Consider the following 27306-nt stretch of genomic DNA (forward strand, 5'->3'; position numbering starts at 1 on the left):
TATTTATGATGGAAGGACAGAATCTGATACCCAACAAGCAACTGACTTCATTAAACTCCAGTTTCCTCTGCCCTGGGTGACAAGTGTTCTTCTTTCTCCCAGTAATGATCAGCTTTTACGCTCTAAGAATCATGACATGCTTCCCTGCAAATGGATCCTGGTTACACATGCTCTCCCCTCTAAGGGGTGGGGAAGGGTCTCCTTCTGATCTTGGCTTCCTCTCCCAGTCCCGGGCAATGTGCTCCATTTACACGGAGGACTAGGAATCAGTCAACTTGGCCACGTCTGCAGCTGTGGTTAAGAGTGCATGTTTGCAGGTTGAAATCGCTGACATCAGGTTTGGACAACACTCAATATGGCCTATGTCTCCTTGCTCTCTAAACTAACCGGGGTCCACTATCACTGCCCTCAAGTGACAGAGGTCAGGAAGGACGAGGTTAGGTTGCTGCCAGCATAGACTCAACGCTGGCTCGTAGGATAGCAGGACAGATGCCCCAGCCCCAGGCAGGAGTGGTCAGTGCTGCCCTCCCCAAGCCTGGTCAGATCTCTGCACATGCTTACTTAGAGCGGAAGGCACAGGAGACTCACCAGTGCCTCAGCTGCTCTAATTGTCAACTGTCCTAAACTGAACTGGTCTTTGGGAGAGGAAGGTTCAGGAGACTTTTAATTACAGGTTGTCTCTCCTGCCTTTAATGGCTAGGCTCTGAAAATGTACTACTTTAATCACATGGTGCTAAATCACTTTTTAAGTATACCAGTGAGGGTGGGTATTTAAAGGAAACCTGGGCTTCCCTGGTGGCGCAGTGGTTAAGAAACCGCCTGCCAATGCAGGGGACATGGGTTCGAGCCCTGGTCCAGGAAGATCCCACATGCCATGGAGCAGCTAAGCCCGTACGCCACAACTACTGAGCCTGCGCTCTACAGCCCATGAGCCACAATTACTGAGCCCATGAGCCACAACTACTGAAGCCCGTGTGCCTAGAGCCCGTGCTCCGCAACAAAAGAAGCCACCGCAATGAGAAGCCCGCGCACCGCAACGAAGAGTAGCCCCTGCTCGCTGCAACTAGAGAAAGCCCACGTGCAGCAATGAAGACCCAACGCAGCCCCCCAAAAAAAACTCCTGGTGGAGCTTGAAAAGAAAAAAGAAGTAAACCTGTTATGAAATCTTTTATAAAGGCAGTTAATTGAACTTTTTTGAAATTCAAGGGGGCGGGTTGTTTATGAAGTTTACTTAAGTGAATCTAATTCAAGTTTGCCAGGAGCACTAAATCATTCACTCATCTATGTTTGCCTTGTCACAATTCTCAGCGGTGCCCACATCCCCCAAATCAGGTCTCTAACAGCTCCCAGGGGTTTTCAATTCTCAGTCCCCTTTCCCTCCAGGAGTGTACCTTTCCACTCAAAACTGTGCACACTCTGGAAATTCTGAAAAAAAATGTGTTCCAGGCTGACTTGTGCCCCACCCCCCCAAATTCATATGCTGAAGTCCGATCACCCAGTACCTCAGAATGTGGCTGTATTTGGAGATGGTGCCTTTAAAGAGGCGATTAGGTAAAATGCGGTCATTACAGTGGGCCCTCATCCAATACAACTGGTGTCCTTATAAGAAGAGATTAGGACACAGACACACACAGCGAACACCATGTGAGGACACAGTGAGAAGTGGCCATCTCTACGCCAAGGAGAGAGGCCTCAGGAGAAACCAACCTCTGATCTTGGACTTCTAGCCTCCAGAATCATGAGAAAATGAATCTCCGGTGTTTAAGCCCGCCTCTGTGGCACTTTGTTACAGCAGCCGGAGCGGACTCACACAGGAGAGTCCCTGTTCCATCGCTGATGAGCTGTGGGACCCTGGGCGGGGCTGCAGCTCTGGGTCAGGGGCCCCTCAGTTCCCCTACCTCAGTGGGGGCAGGAGGGGGGATTAAATGCAGGTGCTGTGAGCTCACTTCCCCCTCCCTGGTTCTCTGATGCGTGGACAACGTCCTTCACCCACAAGAGAACGAGATTTCTCTCTCACTTCATGCTGTCTCCTAGGTCAGGAAGCCAAAGGGAGAAGGAGAACCTGACGCTAATAGCCTGGATTTTTTTCTTGATTTAACACTTTATTCTTTTTTTTGTTTGTTTAAAGCATTGTCATACCTATTCGTAAAATTAAGACTCACAACAAATCTGTGAAATAGCCAGAATTAGAAACCTTACTTTCATTTTACAGATGAGGTAAACTGAGATGTCTCTAGAGAGTGATTTATCCATGGCCCTCATGACTTGTTGGGGAAGGACCCCCGTTCTCTGGACTCACATTTGTCTGCTCCCAGCTCCCTCCCACCATCAGACACCCTAAACACTTGCCATTACCGGTCTACTCATCTGCTGCAAAACCTTCAATGGAGGCCAGGTGCAGGCCACATGAAGCCCCCACTGGCCTGCACTGCCACGCACCTTCTAACCTCTTACCTGCCCCATTGCCAAGTCCATTGTGACAGACCAGTCATGCTGCCCGAAGGACACAAGCCATGCTCACGTGTTACCACATCTCTGAGAACACCTTCCCCACTTCTTTCTGACTAGCTAGGAGCCACCTCATCCAGGAAGCCTTCCCAGACTACTCTCAATGAGTTCTTTCCACGGTGCTCTCAGGCCCAGCCATATGAAGTGACTCTGAACAGACTCGCCCTCGTTTTGGTTGTAAATTGCTTAACCATGTTAGTCTCCAGGGAAAGGAATACATCTTCCCACAAGCCCCATGTACCTGGGCACAAAGAAAATACTCAGTAACACTTGTTGGTCTATCAGAAGACCAGTCATGGATAAGTTACCTCCACAATATAAACATGTTCAGAAATAGTTATTTACAAGCTCAACTTCATAAACAGAATCCCATTCTTCCCTGACTTCTGCCACATTGGAAGAGTGCTGGATGTCTCTGCCCAACTGGCCTTTAGTGACACGGTTTCTCCTTCCCTCTGTCCCTGGACATCCTAACTACCCCACTGTCCCCGCCTCTCTGGCACAAAGCCAGTGATCCTTAAACCAATGCCTGTGTAACTCCACGAGTTACTATTTAAAGATTTGAGAGGTCTTTCTTTAAAGATGACCTCCTATTATAAGACTAGACCTCAAGGGCAAGAATTTATCTGTTTTGTTCACTTGCTATATTCCCAGCGCCTAGAAAAAAGCCTGGTACATAGATGCTGCTCAAAAATATCTGTTGAGGGTCTTCCCTGGAGGTCCAGTGGTTAAGACTTCGTGCTCCCAATACAGGGGGCACGGGTTCGATCCCTGGTTGGGGAACTAAGATCCCACATGCCGCATGGCGTGGCCAAAAAAAAATTAAAAAATAAAAAATATCTGTTGAATAAATTTCTTGAATAAATTTCTAAGACTATTAACTCTTTGACTATCTGTTTCACAGACTTTTAAAACATTTAATGATTGAATGAGAATCAAAATCTACAGTCTCTCAGCCAGGCCCGAGTGAGGTAGGCTGCTGGCTGTGGGGTTTTGTAAGCCAAATAGGAGTGCCCAGGAAGCACTGTCCTTTAGACACAACTCCAGCAGTATTAATCCCTTCCCCAAAGTCCCTCTCTTGTCATCTACCCAGAGCTGTCCATAAGGGGGTTTCTGCAGCCTTTCCAAATCTTTCATTTTTTTCTGGATGAGGAAAGGACTCCCACCCCAAAGGGAAATGCCTCTCAAAGAGGCATTTGAGAGGAAGAGCCTGGCCTCAGAGGCTGCAGCTGCTGTCCCAGCTGTCGCCTCCAACAGTGAGCAGTGGAATGAGGTGGCTGCCCCCATGGAAGGATGTCCCCACTGTGCTGCGGCTGGACCACCCCCCACCTAGCCCCCAACCCTTGTGGGGACAATCCCCACACACAAAAAGCTCATCTTGGCCATGAAAATCGCAACTCTTTGCCCTCAAAGTGCCTCCCCCAAGGTGCTGGCCAGGCTCAGGACCTAATCTTGGGTTTTACGTCCTCTCTCTTCCCTACCAGCTTTGGGGAGGCCTATGGTGTGCCGCTCACTGAAAGGGGCACAGAGAGGAACCCCAGATGAGTCCCAGAGGCTCAAAATCAGGAGAGGAATTCTGCCAAAGCACACACCAGGGAGCCCCCGCTGCTGGGGCTGAGACTCTGCATTCCAGCACAGGGGGTGGAGCGGGTACATCAGCCCTAGGACATCACTGGAATGTCACGCGTGGGGGGCAGCATACCTAAAGGGTGTGACGCAGGAGGCACCTGCACAGGCCACAGCTGCAGGGGATGCTGGAGCTTCCGAAATCCCAGCCCTGTGCCAGGGTCGGATGTGAGAGCTTCTCCTCTCCCTGGCTAATAACGCGAGCCCTGCAATCTCAGAGCATGCCCTCCAAAGCCTCCAAAGGCTTCCTATGAGTCCAAGTCCAAGTGCAGCAAGATCTGGCCCCATGATATTGCTACCGGATGGCTCGGTGCTCCCCCCCTGCTCACTCGCCTCCAGCCCCATGGCCTTCCGCTCCTCCAACAGACCAGGATCCTCAGCCCTCCATATACTCTCCTTCTTCAGGACTCTGTCCTTCCCATTCAAGTCACCACCCGCCTCCCAGGCCCTCCAGCCCCTGGCCCTGCCTTATTCCCCTTCATAGCACACACTTGTGTCCTTGTCTGTGGTCAGAAAGCTCCATGAGGCTCTGTCCCACTCACGGCTGCACCCCCAGCAGCTAGAATGGGGCCTGGCCTATTGTAGTACATACTGGTTGAATGAATGAATGAATGAACTAATGAATGAATGAACGAACTCCTTCCTTTACACACCACACACTCCCACTGTTGATGGCTTTATCCCTTTGGGTATGTACGTGTACACATGGTGACACTGCAAGGGTAGTAGTGAGGCAATGTTGGGAGCCAGAATGCCCAGTGGCCGCAGCCTCGGTCTGTAAAATGGACAGACCACCAAGCACGCCAAGATTCCCAACTGAAGGGTCAGCTCTACAGGTGGCCTCCTGGTCGACCACCCTGGCAAAGGAAAGGGCACTACGCCAGGAGGCTGGACCCCGAGATGTGCGGTGTGGGACAGGCACGCAGCCACGGGCCCAGCCTTCTCATCTTGTATGATGCTTATCTGGGCACGGGTTTTACCTGCATTTCTGGATGGTGTGCCTGAGCCACGGAATCAGTCTGTTCCCCACCATGTCCGGCACATAAGCGGGGGTTACTACCACCCCTCCTAAGAGCTCACATGTACTGTCACCAGGTACCATCCTAAGCACATGTGACAGCTCACTTCAGCCTCACAGTGGCCTCATGAAATAGGCGCTGTTATGACCCCACTTTACAGAAGAAGGAACTAAAGCATAGAGGCCTCGTCCCTGGTGTCTATGGCTGGTTGCATGGTGTGGTGGAAAGAACACTAGATTGAGAGTGAGAGGATATAGCCTCTGGTCCTGATGTCAGCTGCTAAGTCCTATGTGAGACTTTTAATCTCTCAGAGTATCTGTGTAAAGTGGCCATAATTATAACACCAGCCTACCCCACATATGGGGCATGAGAGCACTTGGTAAATTCATAAAATATGACACAAATGAGTGGCAACTGATGTTATTTAAGGGTACAACGATCCTGGCGATTTCTCAGGTGTTTCCTTTAGGAGGAGGGAAGGGAAACCCCAGACAGAGGGAGGCACAACTAAAACTAGTTACAGTTGTCCCTTAGTATCCACAGAAGGGTTGGTTCCAGGACTCCCCAGGGAAACCAAAATCTGCACATGTTCAAGTCCCTTAGAACCAGCCCTGGGAATACACGGATTCAACCAATGTTGGATCCCGTAGAATTCTGGATCTAAGGTTGGTTGAATCCGTGGATGCAGAAGCTGTGGATACAGAGGACCAACTGTACTCTCTGCAGAGAACGTGCCACCGATGAAGGCGGTGATAGGACAGAGCTGCGGGGATCGGGGTCTGTGGAAAACAGCGGTGACATCGGTAATAAACGGGACTCGAAACAAATTTTAAAACCAAGCTAATTAAGTATACAAAATTATTTAGCACGGCTGCCAATCAACCAATTGTTATTAAAGGGGAAAAGGGATACAATGTGCAAAACTTAACACAGTATTTAAGTGATGAGGTGGAGAGGATTCTTCACTTCAAACGTACTTTAATGCAGTGGTGGCCCCATATTTTCATTAACATTTTGTAAGTTGTCGAAAACACAACCACACACACTAGTAAGGTATCTTCAATGAGAAGCAAATTTCTGTTTTCCAAAACATCCCCTAAAAGAAACAGCTTCACTTATTCAAGTACCTGCTGCTTTCCATCGACAGTTAATTGTGAGATGGATGAGGTCAAATATTCTTTAGGCTAAGTTAGAGCCAGGCTTTGCAGACCTTCACAGAGGCCTGGGCAGGGGGCCGTCCACAGCACACGGAGCCGCCCCAAGACTGTACCCCACCCAACCCCACCCCTGCAGGGCCTCCACCTCCATACCTGCAGTCCCAACCCCCAGGCCCACAAGGCCCCCACTACCAACCAGGCGGCAGGGACACCCTTCTAGCCTTTGGGACACCCAGCGATCAAGTCCGGTCACGCCTGAAACAGGAAGGAATGAGGGGAGAGCGGCCACCGGGAGGGAACACTTCCAAAAAACTGACTCTGAGAAGAAGGAAAACCCCAATCTGAAAAAACTGAGGGACAGCAAAGCGTGGCCTGAAAGCAGACAAAAAGAAACTGGAAGACTTTTTAAAAAGACTTTCCTCCAAAGAGAGTATCTCTGAAAAGGAACTGGGATTCCTGGTTGTCAGGAAGATTATTTCATCCTTTGGGGGGTGGAGCGGGGGCAGGAAGAGAGGTGTGCGGGCGGGAGGAGGAGGCAAGGCCAGGGACCCCGGGCAGGAGGGGAGCACCCAGAAAGAGCCCGCCCTACGTTCCCTCGGGGGTCCCAAGCCCACTGGACACAAACCTAGGAGAAAAAGCAGGGGCAGCAAAACCCTCACAATAGGAGAGACCCTTCTGCACAGGGCAGAGGAGCTACAGGCCCAGGGGGTTGTCCCTAGGAATCAGGAATCCTCTTAAATCGCTAAATTGAAGAGATACCATTATTGAAACCAGCCACAACACCACAGAATAAACTCTCCTCCAAGATCCCAATCACCTTCAAACTAACCACCAAGATCAAGGTCAGCTTCCCACTGGCAATAAAAGTGAGTCACCCTCACCTCTGCTGCTCCAAAGGACAGAGAAGGCTGTATTTCCTCCCTGAAAACTGCCCTTTATGGGGAAGGTGGGCTCAGTCAAGGCAGCTAATCTGCACAGAGGAAGACCCCCAAGGGCCCCTCGGCAGCCCCAGGCTCCCACCTCTCTGAGAAATGCTGCCACTAATCTTTTAACTCCCCTGGGCTGATTTATTGGTTATTGGTAGGAGGGAGCTGGGAAGGTGACATTCAGTGTGGAAAGTTGGCCCTCGCTGAATGTTATGGCTCAATTCTGAGGTAAATCACTCTGGCCCAGAGAACTGACTCCACGCAGATTTACTAGTTTTAATATTTGTTTGGGGCATTGCAATTAATTGAAAGATGGCTTCTTCCAGTTATTGTTCTGAAATGTGGACCTTGGTCTCCGAGCACTCATTTTTATTGGGCATAATTATGATCATTTGTCTGGAGTCCTCATTCCCAGGGAGCAGAGCTCTCTACAGTTCCAGGCTCGCTTGAGATCCCAACAACCAGGATCACTTCCTCTTGGGGAAACCCAAACAAGCTAAAGTCCCCTCTACATGTTAGCTTAGGACCCTATAATTTGCTAACCTTGCAGAGGTTATCAGATATGGCCCTGGGGGTTCTGGGGGCTGCAGGGAGAGAAGCCAAAGGATGAGCTGAAGATGCTGAGCATCCCCACACCAGTTCTAGGCATCCGGCCTCCCTCTTTTCACATCAGGCCACCAGTGAACAGCATCGAGCAGTGGGTAACAACATGAACTCTGGAGCCAGAATGCTAAATTCGAAGCTTGCCTTTGCCACTTATTAGATGTGTGACCTTAGGCAAGTTACTTAACCTCTCTGTTAACTCTGTCTCAATTTTCTCTAAAATGGGGATGATAATATTACCCATCTCACAGGGTTTTTATAAGGATTAAAATAGGTTGACAATTTAAAAGTACTTGGCACAGTGCATGGTACAAATACTAGAAGAACTGATTTATTGGTAAAAGAGTTGATTTATTGGTAAATTTATTTGATTTATTGGTAAAGTTATTTGAAGAAAGAACCATGTGTTCTTTGAAATGTGAAGTTTGAAAACCATGTGAAGTTTGAAAACCATTATTCTACACCAGGGGTCTACAGACTTTCTGTAAAGTGCCAGAGAGTAAATATTTTAGGTTTTGTGGGCCATATGGTCCCTGCTGCGACCAGCAAAAGGCAACCACGGCTGTACATAAAGCAACAGGCATGATTGTGCTCCAGTAAAATGTCACTTAGGAAAACAGGCATTGGGCTGGTTTGGTCGGCAGGCTGTAGTTTGCTGACCCCTGGACTGGACCGAACTCCCTGTTTCACAGATGAGGAAAACAGAGTGGGGAGCTCCAGGCCAGGGCACACTTTAAAATGAAGAGCCCCAGAACAGGAAAGAGAAGTCATCCCCACTGCATTCAGAGCAGACATGCTCACTCTGTGTTTCACCAGTGGAAAAGGACACCCTGAGAAAAAGTGACACTGGGGCCATTGCTGTCCATCTACCGTACAACCCTGGGCTCCCTGAAGGTGGGCACGGCACGGGGTGTCTCCCTATTCATCTCTACAGCCCGCTGGCAGCCAGCGCAGGCTCTTGCCACAGAGAGTTGCTCCAGGAAGGCCAGAAACTGTGGATAGCCCTGCCTGGGGACGACTCCCACCGCCAAGGCCAAGTGCCTGCACGCCTCTATTTCAGCGAATTCTGGGAGTGATTGATTAAATGAAGATGCCCACATACCTGTGACAAGGGGAAGCCATTTTTTAAAGGACTAGAATATAAAACGGACATTTACTAACTATAACAGTGTTTAAATGATATAAACGGGGTTTTACAGGTATTTCTTTTTTCATCCCCCCATAAAAGACTGCAAGAAGATGAACTCTAAACATCCGTGAAGGTCTGCAAGAAGGAAGGACACTCCTCTCCTGTGAGACCAGTTCCTGTGGTTTAAAACATGGCCCCCAAATCTCTGACACCCCACTCATCAGGAAATAGGACCTATGTCCCTTCCTCTTGAATCCGGCCTGGGTGACTGCTCCACGGATGGTATATGGAAGAGACACCGAGGATTCCAGGCCAAGCCTTTGGGAAATCGCAGCTTCTCCTTCCTGTTTCCTGGGACGTTCACTTTTGGAACCCAGCCACATGCCTTGAGGAAGCCCAAGCAGACCCGTGGAGAAGCCCACACGGAGAAGAACCAACAGCCAGGACAACTCGCCAGCCTGAGGAATGAGCCATCTTGGAAGTGGATCTTCCAGCCTTGGTTGAGCCATCTCAGCTGATACCACGTGTAGCAGACAGACGTGAGCTGTACCTACTGAGCCCTGCCCAAATGCCAGGCTCCTGAGCAGAATAAAGGATTATCACTGTTTAAGCCACTAAGTTTTAGGGTGGTTTGTTACACAGTAATAGGAAGGAGAATAGGCTCCTTAATTTCAATCATTTGCTCCGGTTACAAAGCCACCTGCTCCCACAGATAAAACAGCAAAATATTCTTTTGTTTGTTAGGATTTTGGGGGATGGGGTAGGAATGCAGACCCCAGATTTAATTTTCTGTTATATTAATAAAGGAATGTGATAGTGTGATTTATAATAAGAACTATATTTTTGGTCTTCAACCATCCCAGACATATAGCACCTAAAACCCTTGGAATTTGTAAGAGCTTTAAAGGTGTCTTGATATTCATAACGAACCCCTTCCACCACAACTAGGTTTATGTTAATGAGGTGACCTTTGGAAACATAAGGATGGGGGCTGGCTGCCAGGGGAGCCAATCATGTGATTGGAGGGTAGAAAATTTCAGTCCCACCCCTGACGAGAGAGGGGCTGGAGATTGAATCGATATACAATGGTCAATGATTTAATCAAACATGTCTCTGTAATGAAGCCCTCCTAAAATTCCCAAAAGATGGGGTTCAGAGAGCTTCCAGGTTGGTGGACATCTGGAGATTTGGGGAGAGTGGTGTATTCCAGGAGGGCATGGAAACTCTGGGCCCTTTCTCCATACCTTGCCCTACGCATCTCTTCCATCTGACTGTTCCTGAAATTGGTAATCTAACAGGTAAAATGCTTCTCTGAGTTCTGTGAGCTGCTCTAACAAATTAATAGGACCCAAGGAGCAGGGTCATTGAAAGCCAGTCAGAAGCATAGCATCTGAAGTCTGGGGGGGGTGCAGGGGGTCTAGATGTAGGACTGAGCCCTTAACCTGTGGGATCTGATGCTGTCTCTAGGTAGGTAGTGTTAGAAGAATTGAGTTGAATTGTAGGACACCCAGCTGGTGTCAGAGAATTGCTTGGTGGTGTAGAAAACCCCCAGGTGGTGTAGAAAACCCCCATACACATCGTACTGGGAGCAGAACTGTGAAAAGCTAAGATATTTGAGGGGGAAGTAGAAAGAGAAAGTAGGTCTCAGGAGGATCTGAAGAAAGGACAAATATTTTTATTAAAAAAGAGAATTTTGAAATTGCAAGAGCACATCAACAAATTTGAGAATGAGACCTCAGAGTCCCGATGTAGATGTAAGATGACAGGTGGGAGAAGTCCTGATTTCAAATATTCAAATGCACATCCTGATTTTGGGTTCAGAAAATAGGGTCACCATTGCTCACAGTATGGAAGAGAATATGCTGGCCTAAAGATGTTGAGTCTGGTGTTACAAGTGACTGCCTCAGCTTCAACATAACTCTTCTAGATAATCGGAATTTACTCAAATGCAGATAGTAAAACTTTGTCGGGTTCATAGGATGGGCTGGCTCTAAAATGCACCCCTTAGTTAACCTTAGACAAGAGTATTTATCACTGGTTGGAGAAAGGATGTCAGACAGAACATTCTTTACTGCAGCACATTTGATGCTAAGATGATCTTCCTGACAATTAAATATATTAACCTTCATTGTGCTGAAGTTATTCAGGTGCCAATTAAGAAGTTTCTGGTCATCAAAATCCTGGATAATATAAGTTACTATTTAAAAGTCTAAATTTGCTTTTGAAAGAAACTGGACACTATATAAAAGGATTCTTTGCTTTACAACAATATTTACTTAGGTTGTCTTTAGGTAATGACCACCTTTCATGAATCCAAATTACAATCACACGTATAGAAGTTTTGTTTCTAAGTTTCAATACTTAGAAACCCGCATCTGTTACATGAAAAGAGGTAGCCTTGGGCTGAAATCGGTCATGTATTATTCAGAACTCACCCAGTGCCAAGTGACAGAAGCCCAACCCAAACTTGATTTTGGCAGCATTTCCCAAAATTCACCACCTTGGAGTTTTCTGTCATAGCTGGGTACCAGCTGTAATATTATTGACTTTGTCTTGACTTTTTATTAACTAAGCTTCCTGCTAAGCAATAACGAAATCACAAGTTCCATGTACTAGTTATGTTTTCTTTCTTTAACGCACATTTAAATGAATACGCGGCTTTAAATTGTTAACTTGTTCCTACATATTCGACTGAAAATCAGCCTATACTCCCCATCAGTGGTCTGAATGCTGTACTTTAAGGCAGAGAAAGGAGGTTTACTGAATGGAGAACCAGCCCTTAATTTGGTTTCTCACTAATGAGTGTGGTATGTGACCTTGGCCAAGTCACCTAGTTCTTCTTGCTTCAATGCCCCCATTAGAAGAAGTGCATTAGCCCTGCCCACTCCCACTCCTCATAAGAGCACCAGGGGGTAATAACCCCTGGTTTTGCTGACAACCGCCCATCCATAGCGGTCAGGGTACTCAAGGTGTCCTCAGCCACTGGGATCTGAAGGCCTCTTCCCGGCCATCTGAATGCTAGAGCCAGAGAGCTTCGGCTTCCTAGATCTATGGAGGTCATGAGCAGGCAGCTGAGTAACTGGGAACTTTCAAAGACACTCACCTGCTTTTCTGGTTTTAAAATCTGTTACAGATACATTAAGTAAACTTAGCTCTAATGAGGTAACTAAAATCATTAAAACCCTGTGGGGATAAACCAGGGGCTGGGTTGCCAGAGGCTTAAAAACCAGGGCCCTGAGATTGTCCACAAGCAGCCTGGCCAACCTCACCCTTGTTCTTACCTCTCTGTTTTCAGTCTGCAGAATCCTAGAACGAGGCCACCACCTTCTCCTCACCCTCACCATCACCTGCCATCTACCTGGGTCTTATGGGAAATGGAAACAAGATAAGGCTAAAGACGCAGAGGTCTTTGGCTCAACATGGGATCTTTTAAGGTGTGCTGCCCCCGGGGTTGGTTTCTCTCTGGCATGAACGAGACTGCAGTCAACCTAGAGGAAGAAAGCACATCATATCACTTACCATCAACCCTTTCCCCATACCCTTTGGCTGATATAACTCAAAGCCCACATCCTTAAAAGACCTAGAAAGATGTCTGGCACAGGGTGGGGATAATTTCTACCTTATTGAAAAAGTTAATTTTATAGGGAAGGAGCAAACTGTCAAACCATAGGTCCAAATGGCCAAATCAGGCAGATCTAGAGCTGCTACCTCAGGTGTGGGCAAATGCCGAAGATGACATCACAGGGATTCCTCTTCCCCTACACCAGTCCATGCTGAGGATATAATCCCTGCCTCAGAGGCCTGGCACTAGGAACCTCAGAAGGAGACAATCAGGGACGTTAGATAGTATCTCATCCAGTCCCTGAGGTCACCGAGGAGAAAACATCCAGATGCAAAGTGACTTGCCCAAGATCACCCAAGTCATTAATGGCAGACGTAAGACCAGTGACTTTCCCAGAATACCACAAGAGGATCTCAGCATAACCTGTCAATCCCCGTGTGTGATGGTTAAGATACAACACTCAAAATAGCAAAATAGTCTATGCCACTTATTAGCTGTGTGACCTAGGGTAAATTACTTAACCTCTCTGTGCCCTCATTGTCTCATCTATAAAATAGAAGGTTAATTAAGATAACACATGTAAAGTGCTCACGAAGCACTTTAACACAGTAATACGTAACAAATGTTAGGTTTTTAAAGTTATTATTGGATTGCCCCAGGGTTTCAGCAGAAATACCACCTGTTCAATCCCTGAGTTGACAGACATCCACCCCCACCCCACCCCCAAACACAGCAGCAGAGTCCAGGTTCTGGAGTCACATAGGCCTGGATTTGGAGCCTGGCTTTCATAACAAAATAGCACAAACTGGGTGGCCTAGACATGAGAAATTTATTTTCTCATAGTTCTGGACACTAGAAGTCTGAGATTAAGGCGTCAGCAGGGTTGGTTTCTTCTGAGCCCTCTCTCCTTGGCCTCACAGATGGCTACCTTCTCCCTGTGTCCTCACATGGTTGTCTCAGGTGTCCTAGGTCTGTGTCTTGATGTCCTCTTCTTTTAAGGATACCAGTCATATTGCATTAGGGCCACCCATAGGACCTCATTTTACCTTAGTTACCTCTTTAAGGGCCCCATCCCCAAATACAGTCACATTCCAAGGTCCTGGGGGTTAGGACTACAACATACTTTTAGGGGGGATACAATTCAACCCATTAACAGCATGGTGGATTACCTTTCTTCCTCTTTAGTAAAGGAATATGTACAGACTCACAAATCCTTATCCAGGGCACTGTGTTGTGCCACACTGAACTGGTTTGGAATCTGGAGAGATGCCCAAAGTGAACAAGTACCTCCCCTCATTCTACAAATACTCATTTTGCTTTAAAAAAGATCTGTGTTCCTGGAGCAGGGACCCTGTGGCAAGCACTGCCCTAGCCCTATGGGAAATCCACAAGTGACTCAGACCAGGATATGATCTTCAAGGTGCTTATGATCTCAGGGAGCAGATCAGGCAAGAACCCAAGGAAGGATGGGAGTGGCGCAAAGTGCTAAGTGTGCTAAAGATGTACAGACCAAAGGCTGGGATGGAAGAGGAGGACAAAACTGACCATACAAGCAGAGTACAGAAGAGCCCAGAGGGGACTTATTTGCTCCAGGGCACTGGGTGGTCTTCCCTTGGCCTGAGCTGTTTGTTTGTATCAATAGAAGGGGATGATGGTTTGGGGAGGGGAAGATGGTGTCCCCCATAATCTTCCCGTGGCCTACATTCCCTGGCCAGAGTTCTCAATTAGCAGGGGCAGGAGAACTGACTCTGCAGCATCCAAGGTGTCCAAGCCACACTAAGAAGCAATTTCCTCCCTCAAACCCCACAGCTGCCGGCACAAGTGACTGCTGTCTGTCATGGACCAGCCAGAACCTCGGCCCCTTAGGTATCTCCAGTCCTGCTGTCAGGGCCACCACCAACATAGGTTCCCTCTCTCTCCCTCTCTCTGGACAACTCTGTCTGCTCGGCTTCTCCACCTGGCCCCAGTGACCGGAATGCAGAGGGGCCACTGGGGGAAGGGGACATAGAATCTACCTGAGACCACACAAAAGACCTCCACGGGACACCTAGGGTCCTACACTCCCATATTACCTATAGATTAAGAAATAATAATTACTAGAAAAGGCAGGATTATAGCGAAAGAAAGAAGAGTAGTTGCCAGAGCCCAGGGGGTAGGTTTGTTTTCCTTATACCTCAATTATATTATAAGAAATAATTTTATAAAAAAAATATATCTCAATAAAGCTGATACATCCCCAAATGAATACGTAAAATCACAATGAAACTTGGTGAGGTAAACAATCATTGCTTACCTAACCATGATCCCCCTCTCCACCTCCTCGCAAGCAGTTCTCCCTCTTCCTATAGATGAGGCAGAAAACACCAAAACTTGCTTTATCAGCCTCCATGGTGAGGTATCGACCCACTTCTCTTCAATGGAACTTGATAGTAAATTCTAGCAGGGGGATTCTGGGCAAGGTTTTCATGCCTGATACATTAAGACACAAGGATGGTACAGCCTCTGTGGAAAATGGTATGGAGGTTTCACCAAAAAACTAAAATTAGAACCACCATGTGACCCGGCAGTTCACTCCTGGCTATATACCTGAAAAAAACAAAAACACTAATTTGAAAAGATACATGCACCCCAATGTTCATAGCAATATTATTTACAATTGCCAAGATGTGGAAGCAACCTAAGTGTCCATCAACAGATGAATGGATAAAGAAGATGTGGCACACACACACACACACACACAAACACACACACACACACACAATGGAATACTACTCAGCCATAAAAAAGAATGAAATTTTGTCACTTGCAGCAACATGGATGGACTTGGAAAGACAAATACTGTATGATATCACTTATATTGGAATCTAAAAAATACAGCAAACCAGTGAATATAACAAAAAAGAAGCAGACTCACAGATATAGAGAACAAACTAGTGGTTACCAGTGGAGAGACGGAAGTGGGGAAGGGCACTATAGGGACAGGGGATTAAAAGGTACAAACTATTATGTATAAAACAAATTAAAGGATATATTGTACAACATGGGGAATATAGCCAATATTTTTAATAACTTTAAAAATTGTAGGGCTTCCCTGGTGGCGCAGTGGTTGAGAATCTGCCTGCCAATGCAGGGGACGCGGGTTCGAGCCCTGGTCCCGGAAGATCCCACGTGCTGCGGAGCAACTGGGCCCGTGAGCCACAACTGCTGAGCCTGCGCGTCTGGAGCCTGTGCTCCGCAACAGAGAGGCCGCGACAGTGAGAGGCCCGCGCACCGCGATGAAGAGTGGCCCCCGCTTGCCACAGCTAGAGGAAGCCCTCGCACAGAAACAAAGACCCAACACAGACAGAAAGAAAGGAAGGAAGAAAGAAAGGAAGGAAGGAAGGAAGGAAGGAAGGAAGAAAGAAAGAAAGAAAGAAAGGTTAAAAAAAAATGCAGAATCTCAGACCCAGTCCCAAACCAACTGATTCAGATTCTGTTTAAAAAAAAAAAGAAAAAAAAATTGTAAATCACTATATTGTATACCTGTAACTTATATAATATTGTACATCAACTATACTTCAATTAGAAAAAAAAAATTTTTTTAAGACACAAGGAGAAACTCACCTTCCTGCCTGCCTTCCAATACAGTTACGTGAGAATGTGATGTGTGGAGCAGTGGGAGCCATGCTGTGACCATGAGGGGTCAAGCCTGAGCCAGAGGCCAATGTGCTGTAAATGGTTGCCTGGAAGGTTAGAATGAGTCCTTAAAATTATCATTGACCCACTGAATTAATCAACTTTAGAACCCCTACATTCAGACTTCTGGCTAGATAAGTCTACAAACATCTTGTTTTTTAAGCCACTGTTAGTCCAGTGTTCTTTTACCTGTAGTCAATAACATCCTACAAACCAGGTGGTTTTCATCTCCCCAAGCTTCCATCTCCAACCCCAAAACTGAGATCATAGTGAGATATAAGATAGAATCTTGTGGCTGTAAACTGAGACCCATCAGAGTTCTTAGTCCACAGTCCCCACAGATAAAGGTTTCCTCTCTAGCCCCAGAAAAACAGGAAACAGATGCCAGTTTCTCTTGCAGCCAAGCCCCTCCCCTCCATTAGGCCTACGTGCATCCTGTAGTACAAAGGACTGATGACAGTGTCAGGTATGACCCACATGCATTCACCCTCCCTGCCTCATGTGGCCATAAGCCCCCATTTGCCCAGGACAGTCCCACTTTATACCTGTGTCCTGGCATGATTATGAATGGCACTCCCTGTCACTCTCAAAAGTGCCTCCATTTGGACAAAAAATTATAGTCATCCTACTTCTGGCTGCCTCAGCACACTTTTCTTTCTCTTTACCCAGTACTTCCCACACCACACAAACGAGGCCATTCTGTCTTCCCCACCAAGATGAAGACAGGAAGTAGGGACCCTGCCAGGTTCGTCTGAATTCCTCCGACCCACAGCAGGCGTCTGATGCATGTCTGCTAAACCAAACCAAATGTTAACGGAGGTAACAGGCTTAAGGTAAAAGGTTTGAGGCAAACCAGTAGAATGTGAGCATGAAGAACAATTTTTGGAAGGAGAAGAGGAGAAACTGGGTACTTTCCCAGAATCCCTGACCTTCACCACTGGGCCCTGTCAGGATCGCACATCCGTGTATCCAGCTGGCTGATGCAACCTCGCGACAAAGGCAACTCGTGCTCCTCATAACACAACACGGCACCTGTTAAATATATGAACCCCACAGATGCCAGCCAACCTGTGAATGCAAAGGAGCGGAAAGTCTTTTGCTTCCTCAAAGAGCCCGGGGCACTGTAGACAGACACCAGTGGGACTTCTGGACCACACATGTAGTGGCCATCCAAAGCCACAACAGGTCTCAGGTTTCAAGTTTCCAGGGAAGATTCTTCCCCACCCCAAATCCAGGCCAAGACAGACAAGCTCCCCCTTGCATGCAAGCTCTGCCTTGCATGCTGGGAAAAACACTGTCATTGTCAACACCGTCCTGTTTGGTGACACATCAAGATGTGGATTGTCCAGCAGGCCACTTTCTTGATCTCATGATTCAAACTTGTAAGTATCTCAGCAAATGACCCATGAATACGGCAAAGGCCTGTGGGTTCTCAGCTCGTGGTGAGATCATGACATTGCCTACCCCAGAGGAAGGCCCTATAAGGGAACAGCATGGGGAATGCCTGCCCCACCCACTCCCGGATGGAACCACACACATTCTTTCTGAATAACTTTAGGGCTCAATTGTCACAACTACAGTAAGGCATATCCACGGCTCTGCTGCCCTTTCTCTCTCCCTCACAGAAGTTACTTTTATTTAGTAACACATACCGACAACACCTAGCACTGCAGCCGGTACCTAACAGACACTCAATAAACGTCAGCTCCCTGCATCAGATTCCCGAGTCACTCATGTACAAACTGAAGTGTATTCTGGGTGCTGGAGGAAGGAACTTGCTTCTCTAGTCGGAATCTGAAAAGCACTGAGCCAAAGCTTCTCAGAACTTCTGCATCACAGCCAGCTCAGCAAACCTTACATCTCGTCTTCAAAATCTCCCTCTTTGCTAAGGAAGTTAGGATGGAAGTTGGCTGGATTCTCACAGAATCTTAGCTCGACAAATTAAGGCCCTTCCAGCAAAAGCGAGCAAGATGGTGAAAGGCCTCCAAAGCATCTCTCACCACAGCCCATGGCCGAAGGGGCGATGGGTGGAAATAGCCGGGCAGTGCCTGAGGCTCACAGGAGGCCTTCCAGCTGCAAAAGCCTTCTAATGAGGGAAGGCACTGCCTCGTAAAGCCACATACTCCCGGCCACGGGAAGCCTCTGAGCAAGTGCTGGTGGAGACAGCTGGCTGACCTCACCCCACACCCCTTCTCTGGCTGACCTCACCCCACACCCCAAACAACAAACTCCTTGAAATTCGAGGAACTCAAGCCTCTGGGCTTAGGGCAGATGATGTGGCGCACAGTCTGGTGGGACCAGGAGCAGCTGGAATCTGCACAGGCCACCCTGAGGAGGAACCTGGACAGAAGCCTTGTCTGTAAAGACCTGGCCTGAGTCAACAGCGGGGGAGAACATCTGACCTTCCTGGACAGGCTCGTCTGCAGGCTTCTACTGAGAGATGAAGCCCTCAGGCAGGTGCAGCCCTTCTCCACAGCCATGCACACGCCCTCAGCAGTGTATAAGTGTCATGAAGGCCCTTTTCAAAGGTTCCCGCCAAGGCCTCTTTCTCCTCCTCCTCACTCAGCACCCCCCCATCATCCCCCCAGGTCCTGCAGCATATCTCCAAGGTGGAGACCCAAGTCAGTGAAGGGTGAAGAACCCCAGAATCTTCCCGGCACTCATGAGATCCTGGAGCCCACAGGCAGGAAGACCCTGGCCCCCGAAGGCTTTAATGTGCTAATTCCCTGGGGACTTCTGGACCACACGTGTAGTGGTCATCCAAGGCCACAACAGGCCTGAGGTTTCGAGTTTCCAGGGAAGATCCTTCCCCACCTCAAATCCAGGCCAAGACAGACAAGCTCCCCCTCTCCCTCTTCCATGCCACTGGGCGGACGTCTATTCCATCCTCTCTCCAAGCCTGCACACCTTTGCAGGGGCCTGTTTCAGGCAGGGCCCTCCATGCCAACTCCCAGTCTCACCTCGGACCCTGGAGGAGGCATTGTTAAGGGCTCAGCTGCCTTTGGTTCTGAGACCCCTCAACACGCCCACAGCCAAACCCACCTCCAGGCCTGGCCTAGCGTCAGTGCAAGCTTACTGTCCTCGCTCACTTTTGAGTTCCCTGGGGATTTCTCTTACATTTGAGGAGCTCAGCCCTTCTTTGAAAGGATGCTAGTTATATTTCATACAGCATTTCTAGGTGCTTGGTAGTTGGAAGGTTTTCGAGATTTTTACTCCGCTATGGTACTAAAAATATTCCAAATCAGTGTTGGAATCCCCTCTTTGGACTTGTTCACGGGAACCTTCTCTGGCTGACCTCACCCCACACCCCAAACAACAAACTCTGGCCACATCCCTGCAGATCCAAATATGTAGGATGAACACCTGCTATGTAGGTCCGAGCATTCAAAAATGAAAAGATTGGCACTCTGCCCAAAACACAGCAGCCCTGTAAAAATGCGGCATGGCAGGAAGAGAAGTACCAGCAGGCCTCTTCCATTTAATGTGCAGCCCACTATTTGCCCAGGTTATTACAGATTTTTAGTGGTTTCATATGTCCACATCTTGTCTCCCAACTAGACTGCCTTCTCCTGGGCAGAGGTCCAGGTCTCCCCTGCCCTTTACTTACGCCCTGAGGGCCTGGGAAGGGCTCTGATAACCAGGGATGTTAAAAATGACAAGGCCTCTCCCCTAACTCACTCTAAGGCTTCCAGCTGAAGCGCGCTCTTGGCTGTCGCTGGATTCTGCCAGCTGGGCCTCCAGCATGACACAGCATCCCCGCCTGGCTTCCCTGACGACAGCGGCCCAGCGTGACAAAGGATTCTCTGACAATGGGAGGAAGAGGTCTTCTTATTGCCTACAGCAGTCCCCACGGCAGTCACGTTCAGCAGCAGACCATTCCCCACTCCCAGAACTGTAGCTCCTGCCCACACCTCCTCCCCAGGCTTCTACCATGCACGCTGCATTGTCTGGAAGACAGCTCCACTGGACTATCCTACCAGCAATTCAAACTCACCACGGCTAACATTAAACTCACCACAATCCTTCTCACCCCCACCAGAGCAGACCTGCTCCAGCCACCAGAAGGGCACTGCCCAGTAAAGGCCGCCATCCACTGGGTCCACAAGGCCAGAAACCTGGGAGTCACTGGGACTCCTCCCTTATCCCCCAAAGCTAAGCAATCACGTCCGACTTTACTCCCCAAACGTTTTTAATACGTGGCCTTCCCTCCTCCTCATATGTCTCATCCCCTGGGACCTGAATACTGCACGGAGCTCGTTGTTGCCTCATCAGCCCAGCGGCTGCCTGGCTCCCGGTCATGCTCCCTTCTGGCCCACGGCCAAGTGCCTTGACTCTGCTTAAAGCCCTGTCCTCCATGCCGAAATGCGACGTCCTCAGCCAGGCTCACAAGCTCCTCAGAGCGGGGCTCTGAATGCCTCTCGGCCTTGTGCTTGACTTCCCTGCGGCAGTCCCTTCCTCCACCAGGCAGCCTCGGGCCTCCACGCCTTTGCGCCCACATTCCCTCCCCCTGAAGGTCCTTCTCCTGTCTCTTCTCCTGGCTAATTCCTTTTCATACATTCAGATTCAGCTCCTGCATCATCTCCCTTAGGAAGCCCTCTCTGATCTCTGAGGCTAGAACAGGTGGCCCTTGTCTGGAAGGCAACTTTCTCCACCACTGCGCTCACCACACATGCTGACTTTAACTGTTTAAGAGTCTGCCTCTTCCGCGAGACAGTGGGTTCTTTGAAGGCAGGAGGGCTGTGCCTGTGCACGGGTGTAGCACAGAGCTGGCTAGAGAAAGAGCCCAGTCACTATGAGAAGCCCCGTCTGACTGCAGGATCCACCCAACCTCCTTGGTCAGCTCCACCCCGGACCAAGCACACACAGTTTCCCCTTCACCCTTTTTGGGCCATGGTCCCAGCTGAAAACCTCTGCCAGGTCTGCCACAACCCCAGACCTACCCTCAAATTCACCTCTTTCATGAAATCATCCCAAACTGGCCCCAGTCCACATATCACTGTTATGATAACTGCCTCCCGTACTTTATCCATCCCACCCCCGGGTAAGTTAGCACTTAGGTCTGGCTCCATGGTTGGACATAAGCCAGCAGTGGATATCATGAAGAAGGAGCTCCAAAAAAAAAAAAGAAAAAAAAGAAGAAGCTCCAAAAAGTTCGAGGTCCTCCACTCATAAAAGTGTAATGATGATGTGCCGTGGTGGACCACGTCAACTCAGGACACCAGATTTGAAACCTGAAGACTTGGGGTCAGATTCCTGCTCTACTACTTACTTGTGACTGTGGCATGGCACTAACCATGGAGGCTCAGTTTCCCCATCTGCAAAATGGGAATAACAACAACAGCCTCAAAGGGCTATTATAAAAAGCAGATGAAATAATTTGTGTGAAATAATTCATAAACTGCAAAGCCAAATCAGGTGTAGGGTATTATGCTAGTCTCCAGTGCCAACCAACCCCCTATCCAACTCCACAACCCCCCACCCCCAGTAGTTCTTCTCCTTACTTGAGTCAGGTAAGAATCAAATGAAATATGTGGATCCTCCTCCTAGAAAAATGCATGTACATAACAGCTTTGCAAACACTTTCAGGAGGTTCCTGAGGACACTGCCATCGAAAGGGAAAGCCACAGACCAAACTTAAGAGCATTGGAAGGCCCCAAGCATAGACCTCTCTCCCAAATATATGCTCTCATCCAGATTCCTGGGGGCCAAAGATGAAAGATAGGGCAAGGAAGGCCAGGCTTGAAGGAAAGCAATCTCAAGACTAAAAGACGAATTCCAGGGCCTTTCCTGGAACCAAAGGGGAAAAAAAAAAAAAAGATGCAGAGTTTTCACTCTTTGGGAAGTAAGAACCCCACTTTTTTTCAGGAAGCATCACAGTACAGAGAAAGTAGATTAAATAGGGCATCAAATTTTAGAAGTTCATGTTCCACTCTGCCAAGGGCTCCCTGTGACTTTGGGCAAGTCATTTCACCTCTCTGGGCCTTGGGGTCTTCAGCTCATCAACAAGGCCCTTCCCAGCTCTGGGTGCCTAGATCTGAGGGTGTGTCTGTTCTCACTCTGTTCTGAACCACAGCTCTGGCCGGGGATTAATTCAGAAACAACAGGCAGCTGTCGACAGTCAGCATGGGGGTAATTCTGAGAGAAGACCACCATCACAGCAGTGCCCTAAGTTAAACTGCACGCAGGAGGAGGCAGGAGGGCACAAGAGCAAAGCCTGAATGTTAGCAGCTGAGCTCAGGTGACCAGCGAGTCAGCAGTGAGGCCCAGAGGTAGAGGATCCCCCTCAAAGAGAACACCAAAAGGGGCTGCCACATTACTGGGTAAGCTATGCAGAAATGCCATCAGGTTTGGAGAATTGCCCAAAACTGCAATTTGCCCGTCTGTTTTGTACCTCCTGTTCTTTCTCTGGGCTCAGGATTCTCTCCCCATCCTAACCACCACCTCCTGCTTCCTCCTTCATCATGTGAACTGCAAACAACAGAACCTTAAAACAAGGGCAGTGAATGCAGGGGACACGGGTTCGAGCCCTGGTCCGGGAAGATCCCACATGCCGCGGAGCAACTGAGCCCGTGTGCCACAACTACTGAAGCCCGAGCACCTAGAGCCCGTGCTCCGCAACAAGAGAAGCCACCGCAACAAGAAGCCCGTGCACCGCAACAAAGAGTAGCCCCCACTCGCCACAACTAGAGAAAGCCCGCACGCAGCAACGAAGACCCAACACAGCCAAAAATAAATAAATAAATGAAATTTATTAAAAAAAAAAAAAAAACAAGGGCAGTGGACCCAAAAACTGAGATGAAATTGGAAAACAGTGTCAAGGACCCGGGAAGTGAGTTGGAGAATGAATAGATTAAAAAGCAGACTCATATTAGAACATATCCATAGACCTGTGAGACAGAAACTACTGAACTCAGGCAAGGCCTGAGTGAGACCTTGACCAAAGCCACTGAAGACAGCCTATCACAGCCCATCACTGTCCAGCAGAGCTGGGGCAGGAGCACAGAGAACAACTTGTCAGTTCCTCATTGCTCAGCAGACTAACCTGTTGGTTGGCTTCAGGGTCATCTTCCACGAGCTGCCTAACTTCTACAGAAGGACAGACCTCCAGGGCTCACCTGGGAGGTTCCAAATAGTTTGAAGTTCAGAGGAACAAGGCTCTTCTTCCTCTGTTGCTTCCTTCTGCATTTGCTGTAGCACAGGGACTGGCATTATGAGTCCCTTGCAACCAACATATGTGAAATTGACTAAGTCCCAGGGCGAGTGCTTTAAAATATTTATGATTTGTTCCCTCCTGCAGGCTCTGAATCATCCACTTTTTGCACTGCAAATTAGCTGTTTCTGCTATCCTATCTTTGTGTGCCCCAAACACAGCAGAGTATCTAGCCTGCGGAAGGTGCTCAACAAACATTTGCTGGACTTAAAATCTTACATTTATCTCCACAGCTAGAAGATGTTTTTGCCGAGCAGGACCACTATGTTAAATTTTCTTTGTATGCACTTCAAGATACACAAACATGTTGGTGTTCAATACATATTTGTGAATGAATACCTGATTATCTGACCAAACCTAATAACCCTCCAGGCTGTGTCTGAGAACCTTCATGTGAGCGAACTCTGAGAAATACATACAGTTATGTAGGAGCTCTTTGTTCTTTTCAAGGCTTCCCCATCCCTGGAGATGGAGGGGGCAGGTTCCTGGGTGGTTTCTCAGGAGCTATACTTTAAACCCATGGTTTTGGAACCAGTAAGTAAAGAATAAACCTTAGATTCAATAAAGACCCCACGAACACACCCATATGAACACAGGCATGTGTTGCAGAAACATATATCCATGTGTATTTATTACATGCAGGTATACATACTGCATGTATCAAAGCTGACGATCATTCACCAACAGTAAATTATCAGATGAGTGATAACAACAGCAATGCAGACTTCTGTTTTTTAATACTTAGTCTCATTAGGACTGGTAGCAAACCAAGTGTTTTTTGACAAAGAATAAATACCATAATTTACTCCCTTTCTTGGGTTCAGTATTTCCCGAGGTGCCAAGACCTACACTTTAAAAAAAAAAAAAAAAAGGTGGTCACTATTTAAATTAAAAGCCATAGTCTGAGAAGTGAAATCACAGAAAGGCCTCAGGCAAGTCACGTCAGTTTTTGAGCCTCAATGTGCTATTCTGTAAAATGGGGTTAATATCCCCCTACCTCATGGGACCGTCTTAATAAATGCGATGATGGGGTGGGGGACTGCCCAGTAAAGTCATACAAACATATTGTTATTCTAGCAATCTGTTAATCACTGATGACACTGAATCCCAGAATGCGTTACAAAATTACTGCTCCAAGCGCACATTATCCAGGACAGACACTTGACACAGCAGATGAGTTGATCTGTGTGTAAATCGAATCCTGTTTCAAATACTCTAAGGGAGTGTATCCTGTGAGGGACTGGACATCTTCTAACGTCTGCTCGGTGCGTTCTGTTCCACTATGATTGGGTTTTCTCGCACGCCAGGCAATTTTCTCGCGCGGTCCCAGCATGCTCGTAGCCGGGATCCCTGAGGTTTACGGCCCAGACCCGGAGCTGGACAGGAGGAAACAGGCCGGACAGCCTGCGGCCCCTCCCCGCCCTCTGGGCGGCTCCTTCCTCTCTCCTCCAGCTCGGGCGGGCAGCGGCGCTCGTGCTGTGTCACTTTCGCCATCGCGAGCCTCCAGCCGCCGCGGAGCCCGCAGCTCCAGCGGCTTCCTCCCTTTGCGCGCGGGCCCCTAGCCTGGGAGATAATCCCCGGCCGCAGAGACCCAGCGCCGAGCGGACAGAGCCGGCAAAGGCATGCGGCCGGCTGGGCACCAGGCAGCGGCGCAGGAGGCAGCGCGGGGCTGGGCCCGGGGCCGGTCAGGCCCGACAGCCTTTGGCCCCCACTATCTCCAGGTCGAAAAATTGGGAGGGGGTGCGCAGAGCGAGCTAATCCTCTCCAGGATCTGCGAAGGCAGCGGCAGGCGCGGGCACGGGCACCCAAAGAGCGCCCCCGGCCAAGGGTCAACCGAGGGGCGCGGGGCGGGGGGCAACGCGCGAGCGCCCGCGGCTCCTCCAGGCCCAGCCGGACCAGCCCCCAGCGCCACCGAGTAGGTGGACAGTCTGCCGGGTCAGGGGGGCGTCGGGGACGCGAAGGGAGGGTTACGCAACCCCAGGGTCTCCCCGGGCCCCCAGCCGCACGACCCCCCTCTCCAAGTAACCCGGGCGCGAGCGCGGACACACACACCACTACGAGCCCTGGCGGGACCGATACCCCGGGCGATCTGGGCCCAAGCGCGTCCCCACGACGCCGCGGTCTGCGGTCCCCGCCCCCCCACACACGCCAGAGCGGTGTGTACACACACAAACAGCTGGGCGCGGGAGGCGACGCCTCACCCCCCGGGTGGGGATGCACACCGCGCCGCCAGCCACCCCTCCCCTTTACACGCCGCAACCCCCTCTCTGTTCACACCTGCCCCCAAACCCCAACCCTGAAAACTCCACGAAACCAAACAGCCAACGCCGCCCACAGGAGGGGCTCAGACTCCCGACTGTCATTTAACGTCAATGGAGAGACGTACCCAACTCAGATGCGCGGTCCCCGGGACGCCTCCCTCAGATGCACCCAGGCTCCAGCACCCGGCCCTCAGGGGCAGCACAGCTCCGCCGCAGACAAGCCACCGCCCCCCCTGCCCGCCGCCCACCCCCATTCCCCCCCACCACGGCCGGCGTCCGGGACAGTCACCTGCTCGCTGAAGGACCCGAGCCGGAACCCGGGTCACCAGCCACTGCGAGCTGGCTTTTCAGAGCCTGTCAATTTAACCCTGGCTCCGCCGGACGGATCCGTTCCCCAGGCCCAATTACACCGCGGCGACAGGAATGAATAATAATAATAATTTTTTTTTAAAGCCAACAGAATCACCGCCGTGGGGAATGTCCAAAGCCGCGACCTCAGTGGATCTACCGATTCGGGTTCCTCCTCTGCTCCCATCCCCCGTGCCCCCCGCGGCCCGCGGGCTCACCGTGGACGGAGGGAGGGTGCAGCCTGTCTAGACGACAGACATCCCCGCGCCCGCGGGGACGGGCGCGCACACACACACGCGGCCGCCACAGACACAATCAGTCACCAGAGGAGGGAGGGGCGGCGTGGAGATACTCTCTCGGGGTCCCTCCGGGAGCCGCCACCCTACCTCAGCGGAGCACGGTCAGAACAGCTGCAAGTTTGGCCGGTACTAAACCAACTGCTTGATGCAGCAAATGCGGGCTTCAAAACAAAAGAGAGGAATCAAGCTCGCTCTCTTCCTCCCCCCGGGTCGGAATCTGGCACATGACAGCGGCTACACCGCGCGGCTCCAACGCGAGCCGGGCTCCAGCCGTGCGCCCCCCAAGAACCCCCCTCCTCACTGGAGCTCCAGAGCTACGGCTCCCCTACCGGCGGGGAACCCGGCAGGGAAGGGGCAAACCTCGGGAGGGGGCGAGATCGTGGAGTGCGGTCCTCGACAGAGGCGGGGAAGGTGGATGGGCGCCGACTCCTGGCTGCCCCGGGCGCAGGGAGGGGGTAAGGGGGCTAATTGTTTGGGTCGGTTTTCCCGGATTTATCTATAAGCACGCGCACGTCACGCAGCCCTCCTCGCGGGTCCCCGAATCGATCGGCAATCAGAGATGACTAAAAGAGGGGGGCGGACGGGGGGATGCTCACCTCGGGGTTCCTCTGGCCGCCGCTCCGAGCCCTAGTCGGGGGGTGGGGGAAGGGGGCAGGGAAGGAGAAGGGAGGGAGGAGGCTCGGGAGAGCCGACTCCAGCCTCGAGTTCCGCGCGTCCCGGCTGCGGAGGGGCTCCGGCGCCCCAGCGCACAAACCCAGCCGACAGGGGAGGGAGGGAGGGGAGGGAAAGAGGGAGGGAGGGGCGGGTGGGGGAGAGGGAGTAGAGGAACGAAAAAAAAAAAAAAAATGATCCCCGCTCTGACACAGGGAAAGAGAATGTAGGAGAGTGACGTCCAGGCCCCGCCCTCCCCTCCGGCCACGTGCAACGACTTGAAAGGAAAGAGGGCGGCGGGAGGCCTGATGGGTAATGTAGTTCGCCTTTCT

General features: G+C 49.9%; 1 protein-coding gene across 5 annotated transcripts in view; it reads right to left on the reverse strand.

Annotated features, from left to right (window-relative positions):
- Positions 1 to 27089, reverse strand: part of CTIF (cap binding complex dependent translation initiation factor) — a 311678-nt gene extending 284589 nt beyond the window's left edge. For 3 of the 5 annotated variants that reach the window (XM_061170212.1, XM_061170211.1, XM_061170208.1), the window contains exon 1: positions 26920 to 27089. The gene's annotated coding sequence lies outside the window, so the exon portion shown is untranslated. Of the gene's footprint in view, positions 1 to 16133; positions 16179 to 25801; positions 25857 to 26919 lie in introns of those variants that run through there. The other 2 variants (XM_061170209.1, XM_061170210.1) reach the window with 2 other exon arrangements.
- Positions 27090 to 27306: the final 217 nt, after the last annotated feature.

This window comes from Eubalaena glacialis, chromosome 15 (assembly GCF_028564815.1).
Source record: "Eubalaena glacialis isolate mEubGla1 chromosome 15, mEubGla1.1.hap2.+ XY, whole genome shotgun sequence".
NCBI lineage: Eukaryota > Metazoa > Chordata > Mammalia > Artiodactyla > Balaenidae > Eubalaena > Eubalaena glacialis.